A 26,362-nucleotide genomic window follows, 5' to 3' on the forward strand; every position below is an offset into this window, starting at 1 on the left:
TGTGAGAGCCATTGCGACGGAGGCAGAAAATGCGTTTCCACAGAGCCCAATTGGGAGGGATTCCGAGGAAACATTCGCAAAGCGTGATGAAAATAGAAATATGAAGGATTGAGTTGGGGGTCAACTGGTGCAGTTGAATCCCATAGACAAAAAGAAGACCGCGGAGGAAATCGTGGATTGGGGTCGAGAGGCCGCGGATGAGATGATCAACAAACCTAACCCGATACTCCATTGGAGGCTTGGGGTAGCTTTCTTCGCTAGGAAAGCGGATGGCGTCCTCCTTCTTCATGAGGCCAAGCCTCTTCAGCATGTTGGTGTCTTGGTTGGAGATTTTGGATCTCTCCCACTCAAGATCCTCGGCGGCCATCTTGGATTCCGGAGTGCTGTGGCGAGTCAGACGCGCGCGTGGTGGCATCAACAGCAATGGGCAGAGCAATGTATGTGCGTGCGGAAGATCGGAGAGAGTTGGGCGCAGGGGAAGTTTTGCGAAGAGGAACAGGTGAGCGGCGCAAGCAAGGGGATGAACGGAGGTTGAAGAAAGGTTTATATAAGAATCAGGTGAGGCAGTGGGCCGTTGGATGAAGAAATCGTGTGGTGAGAATGGATCTTCTAGATACAAGGGCAAAACAGTATTTTTACTGAGAGAGGCGTTACCATACGTGCGCCAGGAAAAGCGGAGGACGTGTGTCCCCCACTTGCACGACGTGTCAACATGGTAGAAGCAATGGACCCACAGGGCAGAAAAATCACGACTATTCGAGAAGGATGAAGTAAATTTGATTAAGGGAAGTATGTCGACAAGAAAAATAAAAGAAGAGTGGCAACAGAAAGAATTATTCAATACTTCGGGAGCCTTTGATCAAATACAAGTTTTTGCCCAAATGCTCGGGGGCTACTTCGGAAAAAAGTAAATTTTCGAGTATGACAAATATAGAAATTGCGGGAGCCTACAACCAAGCACAAGTCCTTGGCTGTAGCCTCGGGGGCTACTCCCATCGGGAGCGCTGTTCGCGCACCCGAGAGATAAAAAAAAAGAGAAGAAGAAAGAGATCATATTGGGAAGTAATGAAAATATAGCGACGAGGTGGACTAAAATGTTGAGCCTACAACCAAGCACAAGTTCTTGGTTGTAGCCTCGGGGGCTACTCCCATCGGGAACGCTGTTCGCGTGCCCGATGAAATTAATAAAGGAAAAATAGAAAAGCAAGAGAGTATATTTCGAGTTATAATTAACTCTACATATACTCCCATCGGGAGAGCAATATAAGTCATATTTGACTCGATAAAATGTGCCATTCCAACAGCCGGAAAAGCACTCGACAATATATTCTCAGAACGCCGAAGTTGCGATCAATTTCTGAATGCCGCAAATTTGCGAAGGTAAGACCCCAGATCCGTTCTGCTGGGCGTGGCATCGCCAAAGACTGCGCTCTGCTACTTTTATCCGTATCAACAGATACGAAGAAAAATCCTAACGGACGCGTTAGGTACCCGATAAATTCGACTGGGACTCGACAGAATGGTAAGACCTTAAGCGGCACCTGTCGAAGTTTACACCAGTATCCCGAGATCATGTCCAGGGACGTGATTTTGAAGTAGGTTTTTGCGGATTGCCACTAGAGCAGTTAACTAGTACCTGATCCGTCAGATGAACTAGCCCCAACTACCATTATCCCTGTACAATATAGAATTTTATGTGAAGAAGTATAAAAAAAAAGTTAAAGCTTCTGAATAAAAATAAGCAGTGGAGATTTTCCCTGACTCTACGATTCAAGCAAAATCTCGGGGGCTACTGACATAGGCATCCCAAATGGGCCTGCCGAAGATGGTACCCGGGGTTTACTGGAGGCCCAATACCCGAAGAATAAGAAGATTCGGGAGCCCAAGATTTACTAAGGAAAGATAGAGTTGTAATAGTGTTGTTTGTAATCTGGCGGGATGAGTTAGAAACCGTCCCGGACTCTGTAAACTTGTATAGCACGAATCCCTCGGCTCCACCTCCTATATAAAGGGGGAGTCGAGGGACGAAGAATCAATCGAATCATTGTCTGCAAACCCTAGTTTTCATATTCGTCGAGTACTTTTCGGCTGAAACCTTCGAGATCTACTTACCCTCTACTTCCAACTAAACCCTAGCCTACAATCCATAGGCATTGACAAGTTGATACCTTGTCACTAACCCTCTAATGAGTTGTTTTGAGTTTGGTGTGGAGGAAGTTTTCAAGGATCAAGAGAGGGAGATGATACAATATGATCAAGGAGAGTGAAAGCTCTAAGCTTGGGGATGCCCCGGTGGTTCACCCCTGCATATATCAAGAAGACTCAAGCATCTAAGCTTGGGGATGCCCAAGGCATCCCCTTCTTCATCGACAACATTATCAGGTTCCTCTAGTGAAACTATATTTTTATTCCATCACATCTTATGTGCTTTGATTGGAGCGTCGGTTTGTTTTTGTTTTTGTTTTGTTTGAATAAAATGGATCCTAGCATTCATTGTGTGGGAGAGAGACACGCTCCGCTGTTGCATATGGACAAATATGTCCTTAGGCTTTACTCATAATATTCATGGCGAAAGTTTCTTCTTCGTTAAATTGTTATATGGTTGGAATTGGAAAATGATACATGTAGTAATTGCTATAATGTCTTGGATAATGTGATACTTGGCAATTGTTGTGCTCATGTTTAAGCTCTTGCATCATATACTTTGCACCCATTAATGAAGAAATACATAGAGCTTGCTAAAATTTGGTTTGCATAATTGGTCTCTCTAAGGTCTAGATAATTTCTAGTATTGAGTTTGAACAACAAGGAAGACGGTGTAGAGTCTTATAATGTTTACAATATGTCTTTTATGTGAGTTTTGCTGCACCGGTTCATCCTTGTGTTTGTTTCAAATAGACTTGCTAGCCTAAACCTTGTATCGAGAGGGAATACTTCTCATGCATCCAAATCCTTGAGCCAACCACTGTGCCATTTGTGTCCACCATACCTACCTACTACATGGTATTTCTCCACCATTCCAAAGTAAATTGCTTGAGTGCTACCTTTAAAATTTCCATTCTTCACCTTTACAATATATAGCTCATGGGACAAATAGCCTAAAAACTATTGTGGTATTGAATATGTACTTATGCACTTTATCTCTTATTAAGTTGCTTGTTGTGCGATAACCATGTTCCTGGGGACGCCATCAACTACTCTTTGTTGAATATCATGTGAGTTGCTATGCATGTCCGTCTTGTCTGAAGTAAGGGAGATTTACCACTAAAATGGTTAGAGCATGCATAATGTTAGAGAAGAACATTGGGCCGCTAACTAAAGCCATGATCCATGGTGGAAGTTTCAGTTTTGGACAAATATCCTCAATCTCATATGAGAAAATTAATTATTGCTACATGCTTATGCATAAAAGAGGAGTCCATTATCTATTTTCTATGTTGTCCCGGTATGGATGTCTAAGTTGAGAATAATCAATAGCGAGAAATCCGATGCGAGTTTTCTCCTTAGACCTTTGTACAGGCGGCATAGAGGTACCCCTTTGTGACACTTGGTTAAAACATGTGCATTGCGATGATAATCCAGGTAATCCGAGCTAATTAGGACAAGGTACGGGCACTATTAGTATACTATGCATGAGGCTTGCAACTTGTAAGATATAATTTACATAAAACATATGCTTTATTACTACCGTTGACAAAATTGTTTCTTGTTTTCAAAACCAAAGCTCTAGCACAAATTTAGCAATCGATGCTTTCCTCTTTGAAGGACCTTTCTTTTACTTTTATTGTTGAGTCAGTTCACCTATTTCTCTCCACCTCAAGAAGCAAATACTTGTGTGAACTGTGCATTGATTCCTACATACTTGCATATTGCACTTGTTATATTACTTTATATTGACAATATCCATGACATATATATGTTACAAGTTGAAAGCAACCGCTGAAACTTAATCTTCCTTTGTGTTGCTTCAATACCTCTACTATGAATTATTGCTTTATGAGTTAACTCTTATGCAAGACTTATTGATGCTTGTCTTGAAGTACTATTCATGAAAAGTCTGTTGTGGTCAGAAACCCACCGGCGAGCAGCGACGGGCAACACAGGAGAGCCGGGAGCAACTTAGGGCTGCGGCTGGCCCTGGTCCCTCCGAGCGACGGCCCGCAAAGACTCCGGCACGCACGTCCGATGCTGGTGCAAGGGCATGCCACCTGACCTATACCTGGTCAGGAAGGTGATGGAGATGCCTCGCTTAGTTTCCTGCATAGCATACACGTAAACATTAAATACGAGCCTCGATCGGCTCTCAGGTTGTCCTGTGAATCGGCTCAAGGAGCCGTTCCACCCATGATTCGCACGAGGTGTACGAATATATGGTGGTCCTGCTTGATCAAGATAAAGCTAAAACGATCTACGACGATTTTGGGGTTTTCACCGCATAATCGGATCATCCTACTCGTGATTGGGCCTCGCGGTCACGCACGGTGATCGTAAACCGATCCTAGACAAGGCCTAAAAACCAACACGAGGTTGATCCCCGGAACATCCTGTCTAGGGGTAGCAAACTACACCCTACGCGTCGCTGGATCCTCCAACCCTTTGTAAGGCCTAACTATGCAGATATTAAACTAATCCTTGAAGAACAAGGAGCAACCATAACGGATCGGATCTACTAAATAATAATCAAGCGGGGTGCCGCCCCTACACTGGTGCCGCCCCTACACCTAAGATAGGTGTAAGGGCGGCAAGATGTCTAAGGGTTGCACTACGACAGCATATGATACGAAGAACAATGCTAACCCTAACACATCTAAGATAACTACGTTGCTCGCCATCAAAAAGGCTTCAGTACGAGCAACGCATGAACTGTGAATAAACTTGTACTGCCTAGATCGCAAGATGCGATCTAGGCAGCATGATGCTTACCCGGAAGAAACCCTCGAGACAAGGGAGTTGGCGATGCGCCCAGATTGATTTGTGGTGAACGTGATTGTTGTTTCTTTCATAAACCCTAGATACATATTTATAGTCCGTAGACTTTCTAACGTGGGAATAATCCCAACCGTGCACGAGCCAAACTCTAACTAACCGACACGTATCCTACTATATTACAGATACACAGGCACACTAGCCCAAACTTTGCATAACAGGCCGATTCACGTATTTCTTCCATGTATATTCTTCAAGTCCATCTTGATCGCGGCCCACCTCTAACTCGGTCAAATTCTAGTGATAACACATGCCCCCCTGGTTTTGGAATTGATAATTCCAAAATCACTCTGCTTTTTCTTCGTCGGGTCATGTCGTGGCAGAGCAGAACCGTCGCAGTATCCTTCATCATGATGCCTTGTCTCCTCAACTTCTCTGCAAAATTTGATAGCTTTAACATCACTTCCTCGGAAACTGCAATGGCATTAAATCTCCACTAGGCTCCTCCTTATTTAACTGTGCCGATTGATTAGCCCTCTTCATCCCCTTCCTCTGCTCTAGCTATCGGCACCGAAAAACCCTCTTTCCCTGTAGCAATGTCTTCCTCTTCCTCCGTCTCCTCCGGCCTCTCCCTCCAGTCTTCCTCCTCGAGCGAGCCGGAGTGGAACTTTGATCATGTGCCAGACGGCCCACCCGAAGCACTCGTCGGGTCAGATGGCGACCTGCCTCTGACCGATGGGGAAGACGACCTCAAGTTCCTCATCGAAGGGGAGCTGATAAGCGAAAGCGAAGACGACCTCCATCCCTGGGTAAAACCCACCTCCTCCGACGGGAAGGAGGAAGAAGAAGAAGTAGAGGAAGAAGAGGAAATGGAGGAGGATGATTCCTCCTCCTCCGCTAAGCATCCGCCGGCAAAGCGATTCCGCGCTTGGGCGGACAGCGAGGACGATGATGATGACGAGGAGGAAGAGGAAAAGGAGGAGGATGAATCCTCCTCCTCCGCCGGATATCCGCCGGCAAAGCGCTTCCGCTCTTGGGCGGACAGCGAGGATGATGATGATGACGAGGAAGAAGAAGCTCCAGCCGAGGGCTGGGGCAGCAGTGACGAGGACCTCCCTGGAAGCAGCGCCGATGGCAGCTACAACGGCGACGATGAGGACAGCGACGACCATTAGAACAGGGGCAAATTAGTGTAGGACTAGTAGTAGCAGTGCACTAGGCATCTGATCCCCCTTTTGAGAGCTATCGGCTCTTTCCTGTAAAGCCGCTCCTTTGAATTAATAAGAATTGTTCTTCCAATTTAACTTTCAATTAATCCAATTTCAAGCCTTCCGCTCGCCACACCAAGACCGATAGCAACGTATCGGATTTTTTAGACGCCCATGAAGCCGGACTCAGATACCGATTAGACCGTCAGTCAAACACTTCTCAAATTCAGACTGTGATTTGATATCTGACCATAATATTCCGCAATCCTACAGCCGATGGCTGTTCATCGGCTGTTTTGAGAATCCAGTCTCCTTCATTTTCTTGCAGTAACAGGACGGTCCAAACCCTGTAGATGACGACGGCTTCCCTTTCAGGCTCCTCTCCGTAGCTCTAGCAGTCTGCTTCTGCAACGACTCACCGCTTTCGGAGAAGGTTATGGTGCAGGGTCAGCCATTGCAACTCCAATCGGCTCCCAAAACAGAGTGTCTATCAAATCAGCTGCCCCCCGAGCCTCAGTCAAAGTGAGAACGGTGGCGAGGATACACAGTTCAATCCAAGGGCCCTGAACTCAGGCAAATTGAGACAGCCACCATGCAGAGGTCCTAATCATGTCTACGAACGTAGCTGGGAAAATAGCCAACTTGTAGACACGTCAGAGCCGATCACCCTTCTTCCTTTGAAAGCCGATATTGCAGATGAAGTACCAATGGCTTAAAGAGCAAAGGGTTGCCTTGTGCCAAAACTGACGCTTCTGCCAGTACTGCTGTACTGTCGCAAAGGGTTGGAAGTCCTCGAAGAGAAGATCCAGGCACCAAAATCGAAATCCGCGTCTTGAACACGCAGCCGGTAGATCTTGTGTAAATGTACTAGAGTCGATGGCTGTGCATCGGCTTTGTTTCTTAGTTCTAAAGTCGATGTCCGCGCATCGGCTATTTTTTTTTACTGGCCGATTTTTCTATCGGCCCCCCAACATTTCACTGCACACATGTTGAATCTGCACATGTTCATCTGATTAGGTGCCCCCCCGAGCCGAATCTGTCAGGTAACTGCAGATATCGGCTCTGTAGTTAGCCAAGGCACTGTATTTGCACGTCGGCTCCAGTAGTACCAATGTTGATTTTTCCTAACTCATCAGCCGACGTAAAACCGCTGCCCAGCAGATCGATGTTGAACACAAGCAGAACATGTGGTGAGGATAATTTTGGCCGATTGCTGGAATCGGCCTCCATATTGAATCGCTCAATGAAGGTTTTGTAATGTTCCCTCATAGATCTTTGGGGCCGATCCCAAGGATCGGCCTCGCCACGTTTGCTCATCAGTTTGTTCTTGCTACACGGTCAGGCCGGTGGATAAGACCAGCCTAACCCTGCCCTTCGTCACGTCGATGCGCTCATGATCGTCCAAATTGATACGAGAGTGGCTCTTGGCCTGCTGTTTCCCAAGCGTTCATGCCAGCCGTTGAAATCTCGGCTGAGTCATCTGCATGGACGACCTCTACCTCATCTCCATCCCACTGTATTACGCATTGGTGCATCGTGGAGGGAATGCAACAATTGGCGTGGATCCAATCGCTTCCTAGCAGAACAGCATAGGTGCTCTTGCTATCGACGATGAAGAACGTCGTAGGGATGGTTTTCCTTCCTACGGTCAGATCCACGTTCAGAACACCTTGTGCGTCAGAAGCTTGGCCGTTGAAATCGCTCAATGTTACGTTGGTCTTGATCAGATCCGAGCTAGACCGTCCCGACCGACGTAGCATAGAGTATGGCATAATGTTGACTGCCGCTCCGGTGTCCACCAGCATCTTGTTGACAGGCCTCCCATCGATATAACCTCGCAAGTACAGGGCCTTCAGATGTCTGTAGCTTCTTTCTCGTGGCTTCTCAAAGATAACCGGCCGTGGGCCGCAGTCAAGTTGTGCCACAGGTGCCTCGTCTAATCCTGGAGCGCTAAACTCCGTCGGGAGGATAAACACCATGTTTGTGCCAGCCGATGTCTCATCATCGGCTTTCTTTTGCTTGGGGCGCCACTCCATTCTTTGTGGTCGACCCTCTTCATCCAGGGTTCGTTGGATCTTCGCGGCCAGATCAGGCCGCGCCTTTCTTAGCGTGTGCAGGTATAACCTTTCGGCTTCCTCCAAGCCACGCAGTCGCTGAACCCTACGCTTTTGGGAACGGCTGAGTCCATCAGGGCACCACCTTGGCCGGTGGTACCTGTCTTCTTCTTCTTCATCATCGTCTTCCAAATCCTCGAGATCTTCCACCCGAGGGGACTCAGCGCGCTTGCTTCGAGGTGGGAGAGGCCCTAGACGTTTGAACACGGACACGTTAGCTGCATCCTTCCTCTTCTGTCTACATTCTGGGCAGTTGCCGATTGTAGGCAATCGGCTCATTCCTGAATCCCAGCAGTGTCTGAAGAAGGGGCAATCCCAGTGCCTATCCTCGTCGTCTTGCTTCCTCGATTCTTCCTTGGCACGGCGCTCGTACTCCTCCTCATCGCGATCGTGCCGACGATGTCTCCTGGCGTCCCTAGCCAGACGATCTCTATCATCATCGTCGCTGGATCGTCGGCGTTGGCTATATTGACTCACATACTTGTTGAGGAGGTGATCAGAGAGAGGTCGCTGATATCTTACATTCTTTACTTCTCCCTCTGTGATGTAGCGCTTGCCATCATGACGGAGCCGATCGTGTGGAGCGGCCTCCTCTGTGTCCTTGCTACGAGAGCAGCTGCCCTCGTCTCCATCCTTGCCAGAGTGGTGTCCAGGTCCTACCATGTTGACGTTGAACGAGAATCCTGGCTGGCAACCTTCAGGGTAAGTGCACTCCACCATGTTAACGGCGGGGAAGGGGTGGGTGTCGACCTTCATGGCGTACTGGTTAAAAATCAGACGTTCTTGTTCTATCGCCATTTGGATCTGCTGACGCCACACCCTGCAGTCGTTGGTGGTATGGGAGAACGAGTTATGCCATTTGCAGTATGGCTTTCCGTTCAGCTCCTGTACCGTGGGGATTTTGAGGCCTTCGGGTAACTTCAACTGCTTCTCCTTGAGTAAGAGGTCGAAGATTTGCTCAGTTTTAGTCACGTCAAAATCGAACCCTCTGGGCGGACCTGGTGGCTTAACCCATTTGCAGGACACGGGGGTTGCCCCCCGAGTCCATTCAGCCACTGCTACTTCTTGATCTCCCGCAGAGCCTTCGTCTTCATCTGCCTCAACCAGGACTACCGCACGCTTGAATTTGTCCTGGTACAAGTCCGGGTGGCGCTGTTCATATAACGACAGTTTCTGAACCATGTGCGCCAGTGAAGGGTAGTCTGCTTGGGAGGCCATATCCTTGATTTGTGATGCAAGGCCCACCACTGCTAACTCGACTGCTTCCTTTTCAGTCACACGAGCCGAATAACATTGGTTCCTTAGATTTCTGAAACGCTGGACGTATTCTGCCACAGTTTCTCCACGCTTCTGACGTATTTGTGCTAGATCGGCAAAGCAAGACTCGGAAGCCTCTGAGTGATACTGCATGTGGAACTGTTCTTCCAACTGCTTCCAAGTCCGGATCGAGTCTGGTGGCAACGAAGTGTACCACCCGAAAGCCGATCCTGTGAGGGACTGTGCGAAGAACCTCACACGTAGCTCATCTGCTGCTGAGATCGTGCCCAGCTGTGCCAAATATCGGCTCACATGCTCGATGGAGCTGGAACCATCTGATCCATTGAACTTGGAGAAATCAGGGAGCCGATATTTGGGTGGTAGCGGGATCAACTCGTACTCGTTGGGGTACGGCTTGGAATAGCCGATTGTCCTCCTTTTCGGCACCATGCCGAACTGGTCTCTCAGTATGGTACTGATTTGATCCACGGTGCTGGCTGCAGGAGTCGAACTCTGAAGATTCGCCGGAGTGGCATACTTAGCCAGCCATGCTTGCTTTTCCATCTCTGAGCCAACTGCAGGAGCTGAGCTCTGGAGGTTTGTTGGAGTGGCATACTTAGCTAGCCACGTCTGCTTCTCAAGATCTGTCGCTGAAGTTCCTCCTGCTTTTCCAGAAGTCCCTGCTGTTGCGGCCTGGTTTGTGAGCGCCCAGTTACCGCAGTCTGGCACGTATGTGCACGTGTATCCGTGAGGGATCTCCTTAGGCGCCTCGTGCAAGAACTGGTAGTCACTAGGGTCACCACCGATCTTGTAGACGACGAATGCCGGTGAATTCGGCACTTCTGGTGCTACCAACGCGAATGGCAGCGGTGGACGGGACTGGAGTGGCATCTCTCCTTGGTATGTCCCGAGAGCTGGTCCTGACGGAGAGTACTGGTGCCTCATGATTTCTTGGATCACCCGAAGAGCAACACGCTCCAAAGTGTTCACCAGGTTCTCAGAGTGGCGGTGCAGCGAGTGAGCCACCATGTAGTTAATCTCCTGACGCAGGGACCTGGTGCGTTCTTCTGATGGGGCGGATAGGTCTATTCCATCGAGCGCACCTGCAGGCGAGAACCCTTTCCACCTGATGCCATGTGAGCGGGTTCTGTGAAAGGAGCCGATGAGGTCGGCTTCGAGGATCGCTTTGACCTCGTCATACTTCTTCTTGAGCTCCTCGGTCAGATCCTCGTACGTGACTGGGGTGCCGTCCGCCATCTCAGATGTAGATGGCGATGTGGTAGATGTAGAAGATTGTCCCACCGGGCGTGCCAGAATGTGTTGCGGTCAGAAACCCACCGGCGAGCAGCGACGGGCAACACAGGAGAGCCGGGAGCAACTTAGGGCTGCGGCTGGCCCTGGTCCCTCCGAGCGACGGCCCGCAAAGACTCCGGCACGCACGTCCGATGCTGGTGCAAGGGCGTGCCACCTGACCTATACCTGGTCAGGAAGGTGATGGAGATGCCTCGCTTAGTTTCCTGCATGGCATACACGTAAACATTAAATACGAGCCTCGATCGGCTCTCAGGTTGTCCTGTGAATCGGCTCAAGGAGCCGATCCACCCATGATTCGCACGAGGTGTACGAATATATGGTGGTCCTGCTTGATCAAGATAAAGCTAAAACGATCTACGACGATTTGGGGTTTTCACCGCATAATCGGATCATCCTACTCGTGATTGGGCCTCGCGGTCACGCACGGTGATCGTAAGCCGATCCTAGACAAGGCCTAAAAACCAACACGAGGTTGATCCCCGGAACATCCTGTCTAGGGCTAGCAAACTACACCCTACGCGTCGCTGGATCCTCCAACCCTTTGTAAGGCCTAACTATGCAGATATTAAACTAATCCTTGAAGAACAAGGAGCAACCACAACAGATCGGATCTACTAAATAATAATCAAGCGGGGTGCCGCCCCTACACCTAAGACAGGTGTAAGGGCGGCAAGATGTCTAAGGGTTGCACTACGACAGCATATGATACGAAGAACAATGCTAACCCTAACACATCTAAGATAACTACGTTGCTCGCCATCAAAAAGGCTTCAGTACGAGCAACGCATGAACAGTGAATAAACTTGTACTGCCTAGATCGCAAGATGCGATCTAGGCAGCATGATGCTTACCCGGAAGAAACCCTCGAGACAAGGGAGTTGGCGATGCGCCCAGATTGATTTGTGGTGAACGTGATTGTTGTTTCTTTCATAAACCCTAGATACATATTTATAGTCCGTAGACTTTCTAACGTGGGAATAATCCCAACCGTGCACGAGCCAAACTCTAACTAACCGACACGTATCCTACTATATTACAGATACACGGGCACACTAGCCCAACCTTTGCATAACAGGCTGATTCACGTATTTCTTCCATGTATATTCTTCAAGTCCATCTTGATCGCGGCCCACCTCTGACTCGGTCAAATTCTGGTGATAACAAAGTCTTTGCTTTATGATTCAATTGTTTACTCATGTCATTTACATTGTTTGGATCGCTGCATTCATTACATATGCTTACAATAGTATGATCAAGGTTATGATGGCATGTCACTCCAGAAATTATCTTTGTTATCGTTTACCTGCTCGGGACGAGCAGAAACTAAGCTTGGGGATGCTGATACGTCTCCGACGTATCGATAATTTCTTATGTTCCATGCCACATTATTGATGATATCTACATGTTTTATGCATACTTTATGTCATATTTATGCATTTTCCGGCACTAACCTATTAACGAGATGCCGAAGAGCCAGTTGCAGTTTTCTGTTGTTTTTGGTTTCAGAAATCCTAGTAAGGAAATATTCTCGGAATTGGACGAAATCAACGCCCAGGGGCCTATATTCACACGAAGCTTCCAGAAGACCGAAGGGAAGATGAAGTGGGGCCACGGGGCGCCGCCACACTAGGGCGGCGCGGCCCAAGGGGGGCCCGCGCAGCCCTAGCGTGTGGGGCCCCCGTGTGGCCCCCCTGACCTGCCCTTCCGCCTACATATAGCCTTCGTCGCGAATACCCCAGTACCGAGAGCCACGATACGGAAAACCTTCCAGAGACGCCGCTGCCGCCAATCCCATCTCGGGGGATTCAGGAGATCGCCTCCGGCACCCTGCCGGAGAGGGGAATCATCTCCCGGAGGACTCTTCACCGCCATGGTCGCCTCCGGAGTGATGAGTGAGTAGTTCACCCCTGGACTATGGGTCCATAGCAGTAGCTAGATGGTTGTCTTCTCCTCATTATGCTTCATTGTCGGATCTTGTGAGCTGCCTAACATGATCAAGATCATCTATCTGTAATGCTATATGTTGTGTTTGTTGGGATCCGATGGATAGAGAATACTATGCTATGTTGATTATCAATCTATTACCTATGCGTTGTTTAAGATCTTGCATGCTCTCCGTTATTAGTAGAGGCTCTGGCCAAGTTTTTACTCTTAACTCCAAGAGGGAGTACTTATGCTCGATAGTGGGTTCATGCCTCCATTAAATGCAGGACGGTGTGAGAAAGTTCTAAGGTTGTGGATGTGCTGTTGCCACTAGGGATAAAACATTGATGCTATGTCCGAGGATGTAGTTATTGATTACATTACGCACCATACTTAATGCAATTGTCTGTTGTTTGCAACTTAATACTGGAAGGGGTTCGGATGATAACCTGAAGGTGGACTTTTTAGGCATAGATGCATGCTGGATAGCGGTCTATGTACTTTGTCGTAATGCCCAATTAAATCGCACAATATTCATCATATCATGTATGTGCATTGTCATGCCCTCTCTATTTGTCAATTGCCCAACTGTAATTTGTTCACCCAACATGCTATTTATCTTACGGGAGAGACACCTCTAGTGAACTGTGGACCCCGGTCCATTCTTTTAATCGAATACAATCTACTGCAATACTTGTTCTACTGTTCTCTGCAAACAATCATCATCCACACTATACATCTAATCCTTTGTTACAGCAAGCCGGTGAGATTGACAACCTCACTGTTTCGTTGGGGCAAAGTACTTTGGTTGTGTTGTGCAGGTTCCACGTTGGCGCCGGAATCCCTGGTGTTGCGCCGCACTACATCTCGCCGCCATCAACCTTCAACGTGCTTCTTGGCTCCTACTGGTTCGATAAACCTTGGTTTCTTACTGAGGGAAAACTTGCCGCTGTACGCATCACACCTTCCTCTTGGGGTTCCCAACGGACGCGTGCTGTACGCGTATCACTCATCCCTGCATATTTCAAGAAGACTCAAGCATCTAAGCTTGGGGATGCCCAAGGCATCCCCTTCTTCATCGACAACATTATCAGGTTCCTCTAGTGAAACTATATTTTTATTCCGTCACATCTCATGCGCTTTACTTGAAGCGTCTGTATGTTTTTGTTTTTTTTGTTTGAATAAAGTTGGATCCTAGCATTCATTGTGTGGGAGAGAGACACGCTCCGCTGTTGCATATGGACAAATATGTCCTTAGGCTTTACTCATAATATTCATGGCGAAGGTTGAACTGCTTCGTTAAATTGTTATATGATTGGAAACGGGAAATGCTACATGTGGTAATTGGTATAATATCTTGAATAATTTGATACTTGGCAATTGTTATGCTCATAAGGATCATCTTTAAGCTCTTGCATCATATACTTTGCACCTATTAGTGAAGAAATACATAGAGCTTGTTGAAATTTGGTTTGCATGATTGGTCTCTCTAGAGTCTAGATATTTTCTAGTAAGGGTTTGAGCAACAAGGATGACAGTGTAGAGTCTTATAATGCTTGCAATATGTTTTTATGTGATTTTTGCTGTACCGGTTCATACTTGTGTTTGCTTCAAAACAACCTTGCTAGCCTAAGCCTTGTATTGAGAGGGAATACTTCTCGTGTATCCAAATCCTTGAGCCAATAACTATGCCATTTGTGTCCACCATACCTACCTACTACATGGTATTTCTCCGCCATTCCAAAGTAAATTGCTTGAGTGCTACCTTTAAAATTTCCATTCTTTATCTTTGCAATATATAGCTCATGGGACAAATAGCCTAAAAACTATTGTGGTATTGAATATGTACTTATGCATCTTATCACTTATTAAGTTGCTTGTTGAGCGATAACCATGTTCCTGGGGACGCCATCAACTACCCTTTGTTGAATATCATGTGAGTTGCTATGCATGTTCGTCTTGTCTGAAGTAAGGACGATTTACCATGAGTTGAATGGTTTGAGCATGCATATTGTTAGAGAAGAACATTGGGCCGCTAACTAAAGCCATGATCCATGGTGGAAGTTTCAGTTTTGGACAACAATCCTCAATCTCTTATGAGAAAATTATTTGTTGTTGAATGATTAAGCACTAAAGAGGAGTCCATTATCTGTTGTCTATGTTGTCCCGGTAGGGATGTCTAAGTTGAGAATAATCAAAAGCGAGAAATCCAATGCGAGCTTTCTCCTTAGACCTTTGTACAGGCGACATAGAGGTACCCCTTTGTGATACTTGGTTAAAACATATGTATTGCGGTGATAATCCAGGTAATCCGAGCTAATTAGGACAAGGTGCGGGCACTATTGGTATACTATGCATGAGGCTTGCAACTTGTAGGATGTAATTTACATAATACATATGCTTTATTACTACCGTTGACAAAATTGTTTCTTGTTTTCAAAATAAAAGCTCTAGCACAAACATAGCAATCGATGCTTCCCTCGTCGAAGGGCCTTTCTTTTACTTTTATGTTGAGTCAGTTTACCTATTTCCTCCCATCTCAAGAAGCAAACACTTGTGTTAACTGTGCATTGATTCTTACATACTTGCATATTTGCATTCATCATACTACTTTATGTTGACAAATATCCATGAGATATACATGTTACAAGTTGAAAGCAACCGCTGAAACTTAATCTTCCTTTGTGTTGCTTCAATACCTTTACTATGAATTTATTGCTTTATGAGTTAACTCTTATGCAAGACTTATTGATGCTTGTCTTGAAAGTACTATTCATGAAAAGTCTTTGCTATATGATTCAGTTGTTTACTCATTGTCCTTACCATTGCCTTGGATCGCTGCATTCATTACATGTGCTTACAACAGTATTGATCAAGATTATGATGGCATGTCACTTCAGAAATTATCTTTGTTATCGCTTACCTACTCGGGACGAGTAGGAACTAAGCTTGGGGATGCTGATACGTCTCCAACGTATCGATAATTTCTTATGTTCCATGCTACTTTATTGATGATACCTACATGTTTTATACATACTTTATGTCATATTTATGCATTTTCCGGCACTAACCTATTAACGAGATGCCGAAGAGCTAGTTGCTGTTTTCTGCTGTTTTTGGTTTCAGAAATCCTAGTAAGGAAATATTCTCGGAATTGGACGAAATCAACGCCTAGGATCTTATTTTTCCACGAAGCTTCGAGAAGTCCGGAGAGGAAACGAAGTGGGGCGACAAGGCGGCGACACGCCAGGGCGGCGCAGCCCACCTCCTGGCCGTGCGACCCTGTTGTGTGGGCCCCTCGTGGCGCCCCCTGACCTACCCTTGCGCCTACATAAGCCTTCATCGAGAATAGTTCCAGTACCGAGAGCCACGATATGGAAAACCTTCCAGAGACGCCGCCACCGCCAATCCCATCTCGGGGGATTCAGGAGATCGCCTCCGGCACCCTGCCGGAGAGGGGAATCATCTCCCGGAGGACTCTTCACCGCCATGGTCGCCTCCGGAGTGATGTGTGAGTAGTTCACCCCTGGACTATGGGTCCATAGCAGTAGCTAGATGGTCGTCTTCTCCTAATTGTGCTATCATTGTTGGATCTTGTGAGCTGCCTAACATGATCAAGATCATCTATCTGTAATGCTACATGTTTCGTTTGTTGGGATCCGATGAATAGTGAATGCTATGTTATGTTGATTATCAATCTATCATCTATGTGTTGTTTATGATCTTGCATGCTCTCCGTTGCTAGTAGAGGCTGTGGCCAAGTTTTTGCTTGTAACTCCAAGAGGGAGTATTTATGCTCGATAGTGGGTTCATGCCTCCATTAAATCTGGGACAGTGACAGAAAGTTCTAAGGTTGTGGATGTGCTGTTGCCACTAGGGATAAAACATCAATGCTATGTCTAAGGATATATTTGTTGATTACATTACGCACCATACTTAATGCAATTGTCTGTTGTTTGCAACTTAATACTGGAGGGGGTTCGGATGATAACCTGAAGGTGGACTTTTTAGGCATAGATGCATGCTGGATAGCGGTCTATGTACTTTGTCGTAATGCCCAATTAAATCCCACACTACTCATCATAACATGTATGTGCATGGTCATGCCCTCTTATTTGTCAATTGCCCAACTGTAATTTGTTCACCCAACATGCTTATTCTTATGGGATAGACACCTCTAGTGAACTGTGGACCCCGGTCCATTCTTTTACATCGAATACAATCTACTGCAATACTCGTTCTATTCTTCTCTGCAAACATCATCATCCACACTATACATCTAATCCTTTGTTACAGCAAGCCGGTGAGATTGACAACCTCACTTTTACGTTGGGACAAAGTAATTTGGTTGTGTTGTGCAGGTTCCACGTTGGCGCCGGAATCCCTGGTGTTGCGCCGCACTACACTCCGCCGCCATCAACCTTCAACGTGCTTCTTGGCTCCTACTAGTTCGATAAACCTTGGTTTCTTACTGAGGGAAAACTTGCCGCTGTACGCATCACACCTTCCTCTTGGGGTTCCCAACGGGCACGTCAGCTGCGCGCCAGCATCATGGATGTCACCAGGGGTGTGGTGGTTTTAACCCGAGGGTGCGCAGAAGTTGAGTGGCTACTCAGGGCCACATACCTGGTGGATGTAACCAGGGGTGTGGTGGTTGTCACCTGAGGGATCACTTGTGGTTGGCCACCGAGGAACAAAGATATTACCAAGTTGTCCATGTTTAGATAGCTTCCAGTGCAGCCTTATGGTATTATGGGCTCTGCCAGGATTATTAAGTTGTGAGGTTCAACTTGTTTGCTAGACATTCTGATGTGGCTGCGGCCAAGTGGGAACGGGTCTAGCTGGTATGGTTGAATTGTCCTTCTGAAAGATCTTGTCTCATTCTTCTCTCTGGGTAGAATGGGTCGTAAGGTGAAAGTGCACAACCTCTCAAGAGTTAAACCTAAGATCTTAGACGTGTCCCCGGTTATGGACAATTTGAGCTCCTAGATAGGGAATGTACGGAAGAATCTCAACACCTTTTCGGAATGATTAATATTGTGTAATCAACTCTTTAAAAACTCATGGTGGATGTAACCATGTGAATTCTTTTAAAACTCATGGTGGATGTAACCATGTGATTTCCTTAAAAACTCATGGTGGATTTAACCATGAGGCTGTTTATAATATCAATCAAAGGTTTTACAAAATGTTTTGTTTTAAACAAAATATAGGATAAAATTGTTTTTATGCAAATTAGCCCAAGACTCCACTAGCCAAATATCATGTAATTAGTATTTCACAATTGCCACCAAATAAGTGTCATTTTCCAGTACATCATTGTACTGACCTCCATTCGTGGGGCTGCATATTCAAACGTGCAGGTTCATCTGAAGAATATTATTAGGTTGGGTCTCGAGTCTGTATTCCAACATGTCTGCCTATGGCGCATGATGAAGATGGAGGCTCCATACTATTTTATTCCACTGTGTTAGATAATTTGAAATTTATTTGAAGGCTAGTCATCTGGACTATGCCAGTTGTATCTTCCCTTATTTATCGTACCGGGTCATTACGTTGTAATTATTGAATACTATTGCTACGAATGCTATATTTTGTACTGTGGCGCTATCAATGATCAAGGGAGTAGCACTGAACACAGGTGTTCTACCTTTGTAAAAAGGTAGGGCGTTACAAAATGGTATGAGAGCATAGTGTTTCCTGTAGAATCGAGACCCTAGGTTTGGATTAGAAATAGGAAGACCCTAGGATGAAAAATATATCTAATCTTGTTTCTATAGAAAAATGTGTACCTTGTGAACTTATAGTACTCTCATCTATTCCATCTTCAAAAAATTGTTTTCCTCTTTCCTAAGATGACCTAACTCATGAAGACCATCAAGGAAGACGAGCAAGTAGCCATATTCTTTAGCTTGTGAAGGTAGTCAAGAGGCATTAGATGACCCCATTGACTCAAATGTATTCCTTTACGTTCTGTTGTATTGCCCTACTACCAGATGTATGGCAGTACTAATGAGACTACGCGTATTTTTGAACCTTGTGGCTTATTGAAGAAAGTTTGGTATTTCTTGCTTTGAATGTTTTCGTTTGGTTGTGTGAATTGTTTGTGCATGGGTAGGAAATTTTATTCCCTAGATCTGTCTATCTTGCTTCTCATCTATGCTGAAACAACCACAGATGCCACCAAGACATGACCCAAACCAGGAAGCAATGCAACAGATGATGACAGCTCAGGCACAACTCATGCAGATGATGACCCAGTTCATCCAAGCTGCCAACAACAACAACAACAACAACAACAACAACAACAACAACAACAACAACAACAACAACAACAACAACAACAACAACAACAACAACAACAACAACAACAACAACAACAACCATCCACCACATCCTCCACCTCCACCTCCACCACCATCCCCCGCCCCTAGTGGATAGACTTGCTAGATTCCTGAGGCTCAGATCAGCCAATTTCTCTAGTGCCACTGAACCAATCATAGCTGATGACTGGCTTCGTTCTATCAATAAGAACTTAGTCAACTGTGAGTGCACAGAGGCTGAGAAGATTCGGTTCACCGCACATCTATTGGAAGGACCTGCTGCAAGATGGTGGGAGACCTATCATCTTACCCATCCCTAAGAAGACTTAGACTGGGAGACCTTTAAGGACGGTTTTCGTACTACCCATATCTCTTCGGGCATTATGAATTTGAAGAAGGATGAATTCCGCAGTCTGAGGCAGGGAGGAAGAACTCTGAAGGAGTACATGGATGATTTCTGTGCATTGGCTAGGTATGCCCCATAGGACATTGACACTGATGTCAAGAGGAAAGAGAAGTTCCTCAGTGGACTTAAAGGTGAATTGAACATACCCTTGTCTGTGGCTTATGCGCCCAACTACCAGTCCCTGCTTGATCAAGCCATAACTCTGGATAATAACATCAAGAAGGAAGAGAATCGCAAGAGGAAGTTCAACAATAAGAACCGGATTGAACCCTTCCACAAGAAACACCACTAATCTGAAGGAAGTGGAGGTTACAGATCACACAAGCATAATGGACATTTCAGCAAGAGGCATGGCAACAACTACAATGGTCATAAACCGAATGGAGGATTCAAGGGAAAACCATTCCAATGGTAATCACAATGGAAACAATGGTTGCCACAATGGGAGTAGTGGACACCACAATGGAAACAATGGCCAGCACCGTCACCACTCAGGGGATAATAGGGACATGTCCAACGTCACATGCTTCAAGTGTAGGAAGACAAGACACTATGCTGATAAGTGCCCAGAGAAAAATTCTGATGAAGTTGCCAAAACCAACTCATTCCAGAAGGGACAGGCAAACCACCTTAATGTGGAGGAAGTGATGAATGAACCTAACGCCGTGATGGGTATGTTTCCGTCAACTCATTTACAACATTAGTGTTATTTGATACTGGTGCATCTCATTCATTCATATCAAGAGATTTTGTGAACGAAAATGGAATACCCACTGAAACCATGGGAAGGATAATTAAAGTGAGTTCTCCGGGTGGAGAAATGATAGTCAATTCGGGATGCCATCAGTTGATTTTAGATATTGATCCATATAAGTTTCCAACCCAATTAGTGAACTTGGAATCCCAAGGATTGGACGTTATCCTGGGAATGTACAGGATGACTACCTATAGAGGAGTCATAGATTGTGTTAGTAGACCAATCACACTCACTACCCCTGAAGGAAAAAAGGCTTCGATTCAAATCCCAATTGAATGTTGGAGATTTTAGGCTAAACAATCTTAAGGGGGTTAGCCTAGATCGAGTGCACATAGTGAATGAATACCCCGATGTCTTTCCTGAGGAGTTACCAGGAATACCCCCAGACAGAGAAGTGGAGTTCCTTATCGACTTGCTTTCGGGCACTATTCCTATAGCAAAGAGACCTTATCCCATGTCCACTGAAGTGTTGAAAGAACTCAAGAAATAGTTAAAGGAACAACTAGGAAAAGGATTTACCAGAGAAAGTTCATCCCCGTGGGGAGCACCGGTTCTGTTTGTTGAGAAAAAGGACATGAGACAACGATTGGTTATGGATTACCATTCGCTGAATGAAGTAACCATCAAGAACAAGTATCAATTACCCAGAATCAATGATCTGTTTGATCAGTTAGAAGGAGATAGTGTATTTTCCAAGATCGATCTTCGGTCTAGATACTTTCAACTCAAGATTAGGGAGCAGGATATTTCCAAGACAACCTTTGTCACTAGATATGGCTCATACGAGTACACAGTGATGCCTTTTGTCTTAACCAATGCTCCGTCATACTTCATGAATATGATGAACAAAGTGTTCACGGAATTCCTTGACAAGTTTTTCGTAGTCTTCATTGAAGACATACTTATCTATTCCAAGAGCAATGAAGAGCATGAGAAATATCTTCGTTTAATATTGGAGAAACTTTGAGAACACCAGCTATATGCCAAGTTTAGTAAATGTGAGTTCTGGCTTAGTGAAGTAGGATTTGTTGGACACGTCATATCCAAGGAAGGAATTTATGTGGATCCATCCAAGGTAGCTGCGGTGACAGAATGGGAACCTCCGAAGAATGTTGGAGAAATTCGCAGTTTCTTAGGATTGGCAGGTTATTACAGAAGGTTCATTGAGAATTTCTCCAAGATTGCAAAACCAATGACAAAATTACTGAAGAAAGAGAAGAAGTTTGCCTGAACTGAAGCTTGTGAAACTAGTTTCCTGAAGTTGAAGAAGAGATTAGTGTATGCACCAATCCTGTGCTTACCTGATCTGGAGAAAGAATTCCAGGTCTACTGTGACACTTATCGTCAAGGACTAGGAAGTGTGTTGATGCAGGAAGGCAAGTAGCACCCTATGCTTCCAGGCAACTCAAGAAGCATGAACTAAATTACCCCACGCATGATATTGAGTTGGCTTCAGTGGTTCATGCACTGAAAACCAGGAGACACTATTTGATGGGGAAACGATGTGAGATATTCACCAATCACAAGAGTTTGAAGTACATCTTCACCCAGAAGGAATTGAACATAAGACAAAGGAGATGGTTGGAACTCATCAAGGATTACGATATGAGTTTGCAATACCACCCTGGTAAAACAAATGTAGTGGTTGATGCTTTAAGCCATAAGGTTTATGTGAATTGCCTATCGACAGAAGAATTACATGAAGATCTATGCAAGGCATTGAAGGACCTCAGTTTGGAAGTAGTACCAGAACTGATATGGATATCCAGGCCTGGTACACTAGGACAACCATTGATACGATAATTAGGTCTAAGGTTGTACCAGTATTTTATTATAGTCTTGTTATTAGGAAATAATAATGTAGTCAGGTCATGTGGTGGGCCAAATTAGGGTTTTACTAGAGTCTATTTGACTTGGGCCTGTCCAAGTCGAATTAGGGTTAGGCCCATGAGTGGGCGCCCCAACCCAATAGGGGTTGGCCGGCTGGCCAGCTCCAACAATGTTGACTCATGTTTGTACTTAGTTACCACTAAATAATAGTACGTAATTTTATATATACTAGCTAAATGCCCGTGCGTTGCCACGGAATATCACCAGTTTGCGAATTTTTAAATCCTCTTATTTATCATCCATCCTTTCTCCCACTCTTAATTTTCTTCATATCGCTCCTAAATATTATTCCACTTTGTTTCCGTAAGCACATAATCTGAAAGTTTGTTATGCATGTGATGCTCAAATAAGTGAAACATCAATGGTAGTAAAATAGATATATTTAAATTTGGCTTGTATTAGGTAAAGAGAGTTAATTTAACATATCCCACGGAGAATTTCATTATTTAGCATATATATGCAAACATTGTCTAGGAAAATTACACCGATATATGTAATTCTCTCTACACCACTGATAAACCCATCACCCCCTCTGTATTCCTCAATAGTATGCACCAGTAGCACCAAAAAAGCTCGCCACCAACTGACCACCAAATTTTCGATATCTCTGAACTTTTCTCTCGATGAACATAGTTTTTTTTAGATGTTAGGGCATCTCCAACAGGGCGACGCAAACGGTCGCCGTGCGGGCAAAAAATGCGTCTGGAACACGCTTCAGCAGGGCGACGCATAGTGACCGGCCCATCCGCAGCGATGCAAACCCGGCGCATATTTGCGCCCGTGGTGCGTTGCGACGGACGCCCCAAGTGACCGCTCGCTTTTCCACCGGGCCCGCCTCAGCGAGCCTATAGAGAGGGCATCGCTTTCGGCCTTCTGCGGTCAGTGCTTCCGTGTCTGCGCCGCAGCCTTCGCCATCAATGTCGCGGCTGCCTCTTCAATGACATCGTTTCCCGTGCGCAGCCGGCCTTAAAAGTCGACCCGCATCATTCCTGGCATCGCTCACACCACGGACACCTCCACTCCCACCACCGCCACGCGCCACCGCAGCACCAAGGGGAAGAAAAAGAACGACTTCGAGGCGTCCGGCAGCGGCACCAAGAAGGCGGAGTTGGCTGGGCTGCTCAACCTCCTCCGTTGGAGTGGGCTGCTCCACCTCCACCACCACCACCGGCCTGGGCTGCTCCACCTCCACCACCGCCGGCGACACCGGCGTATGTTCCGCCGCTTCCCAACTGGCCGTGGGCGGTACCGGAGCTCGTCGTGACTGACATCGACGGCGAGAACCAGTAGGCGCAGGCTTTCTTAGGGTTTCTATTTTCCTTTCTTTTACTATGTAAATTATGTTTTTATGTTATAAAAAATACACAATCAAAAAAATGTGTCGTGCCGTTGGAGCCACCCCCGACGCAAACGGACGCGCGATCGATTTCGACCATTTAGACCGACGAAAACGGATGTGCGTGGATATTTTAGGCGTCTGAAATGCGTCGCCCCGTTGAAGATGTCTTTATGTTTCAGGACTGTAGACAAAATTCTCGAAGAATGTGACAGTGCTGAGATCGTTCTTCATATTCTTGTTTCCAAAATGTGTACTCGATTTGGCAAGTGCTTCAATAATCATATTTTAAATATGAAAATAGTAGAACAGGTTTGGTCATTTATGAGTTATGAGTCCCTCATGTGAACCAAAGCTAATACGAACACACAGGGAAAAGTCCGGTTTGAACCTGGGTGCATGTGAACCCTAGTTGGAAATACATTTTCCAAATGTTAAAAAATTCTGAAATAAAAATATCCGGGTATGTACGCATGTTCCATGTGTGCGTAGAAAGTTTTCGCGGAGAAACCAACATTTTTTTCAGAATCTAAAAAAGACAAAATACATCACATATATACTGCTATATAGCCCTGCAAAATTTCACTTTTTTGCCGAGACAAAATAAAATATTTTTTTGTCACGAAACTCATGTCCAGGGCACATATTTGAGATCATCTGGGAAATCATTTTGTGTTTCGATTTTTAAAACATGTTTTGAGATCACAAACGGAACTTTTCAAAAAGTGGGTTCACATGCACCCATGTTCCATATATGCAGTCTCCAACACACAGGCTATAACCTATGTTTGCATATCCCGTATGCATGCTGAAGTGTGCACAAAAGCATTCATTCTTGGCAGGAGCGATATTGATGCAGATTGATGTGAATTCTCCGTTGATGACTGATGACAACATTGCGTGCCTGCCAGGCGCACGCTAGACCAGTCAGGCATTGTTCAAAAAAAAAAAAAGAGACCAGTCAGGCATAGTTTGGGGAGCTGCTCGTGAACACTCCACTTCAATCACTGCATTGGCTTGCACCGGCTATGCCACGAGAAGAAAAATCGCCACAGAGCTGTGTTCCCCATTCAGTGAGTCGTTGCTCTGTTGCAGCATCACCGTAAGAGCACTGACCGAGACAGTCCACCGGTGGTGGCCAGATTCTTCAGGGACAGGAAGTTGCCAGCAAGATTCTTGCAAATCCATCCGAGGCACGGTCGTGGATGGATGGAGGGAGGCGTGTGGCCGGAATGGCGGGCGTCGCCGGGAGGAACAGGGGATCTCGGGTCCTGGCAACAACTGATGGGATTTTTTTTTTTGACCGAGCTGACTGGGCTGTTCGGCAATTACTGGACCGATTCCTGACTGGGCTGTTTGATTTGAGCTAACTGGGCTGTTCGGCAATTACTGGACGGATACCTTGTTCGATTTTGGCGGATTTAATGGGCCTTTTTAGCGATCTTGGTCAACTTGACTCGATCGTGCGACCCTGCCACGCGAGGGACGTACCACGGTCGCATCCCCGCTTAATAGTAAAGAAGATATATTTACTAATTGAAGACTCCCTTGGAGTAACCATGTTAATCCTCAGGTAACAAGAAAAGTTAACCGTCTGATATTCCTATCGCGCATTAACATCCATTGGATCAAGTCGCATTAGCTGACCTCCCTAGGGATCCACGCAAAGAAAAAAAAATCTCACCCGTAGGGCTCTGGAAGCTGGAAAACGGATCTACGATGCGGCATCATCTTATTGCTAGCGCCGCCCGGCCGCTGAATTTCTCATCCGGCTACCGACGAATAGTGCTCTGACTAAGGATGGCAATGGGCAGACTATGGGCAGGGTAGAACAATACCATACCCATACCCGTATAGTCGATGGGTACAAACTTGTACCCATACCCGTGCCCATGGGTATAAAACTTTACCCATACCCATACCCGGCGGGTACCCATACCCATTGGGTACCCGGTGGGTAGGTTGAATTGTACATAAGTTTCTCGCAATTTTACATTTATCGATAATAATTTCGATTAAAAAATGAATTATCTCAACTCGATAACAGGTAGTTGAGTACATAACAATTAAAAAAATATAAAAATCTCATTCTCATATAGTAAGTCATTAGTAAACAAAAGTAGACGTGTAAAATAAGAAGTTGACAATAAATGGGCAGGGTATGGGTATACCCGCGGGTACAAAGCAATACCTGTGCCCTATCCATGACTTACCGGGTAGGGTATGGGTACTACCCATGGGCATAAAAATGTACCCATACCCTGCCCATGCGGGTACCCGTATCCGTGGGTAAAATTGCCATCCTTAGCTCTGACCGGCTATCTGGCAGGTTTAGCAGAACGGAACCCTGGTCTCATGCATGTTTATCCATCCATAGCATGCATCAGCGTGATATACTGCTTAGACAGCAGAGCAGGGCGGGGCATGCACATGCTGGATCATTCGCATCTTCTCTCCCTCCATCGTGGATGTTCACCCTGCACACGGTAATGTATTACTACTGGATGTTTCAATTTCTAATTAAGATGGGTGAACTCTGCATAGGCGTGTTAGTCTAATTTAATTGGAGTCCATGAATATGATATGTGAGATTTTTTTAATGGTTAAACATAGGTGGAAGATTCGAAGGCACAAGTATTGTCCAAGAAATTTATGTCTCTACATACACAGTAAAGTACAGCTATGGAACGCGAAAATGGTGAATGGAACCTGGGTGCACGCGCACCCATTTACGAAAAGTTCAAAATAATGCTATTTAAAAGTTTCAAAAAAATGTGAAGTAAAATTTTGCATGTAGATATTATGTTGATACTTACTCGTGTATGTTTTCACGGAGAAATACCATTGTGTGTGACCTACACAAGAATGACAAAATGCAAAATCCTATTCCTGTGAATAGTACAAATTC

Source organism: Lolium perenne, chromosome 3 (assembly GCF_019359855.2).
Source record: "Lolium perenne isolate Kyuss_39 chromosome 3, Kyuss_2.0, whole genome shotgun sequence".
Lineage (NCBI taxonomy): Eukaryota > Viridiplantae > Streptophyta > Magnoliopsida > Poales > Poaceae > Lolium > Lolium perenne.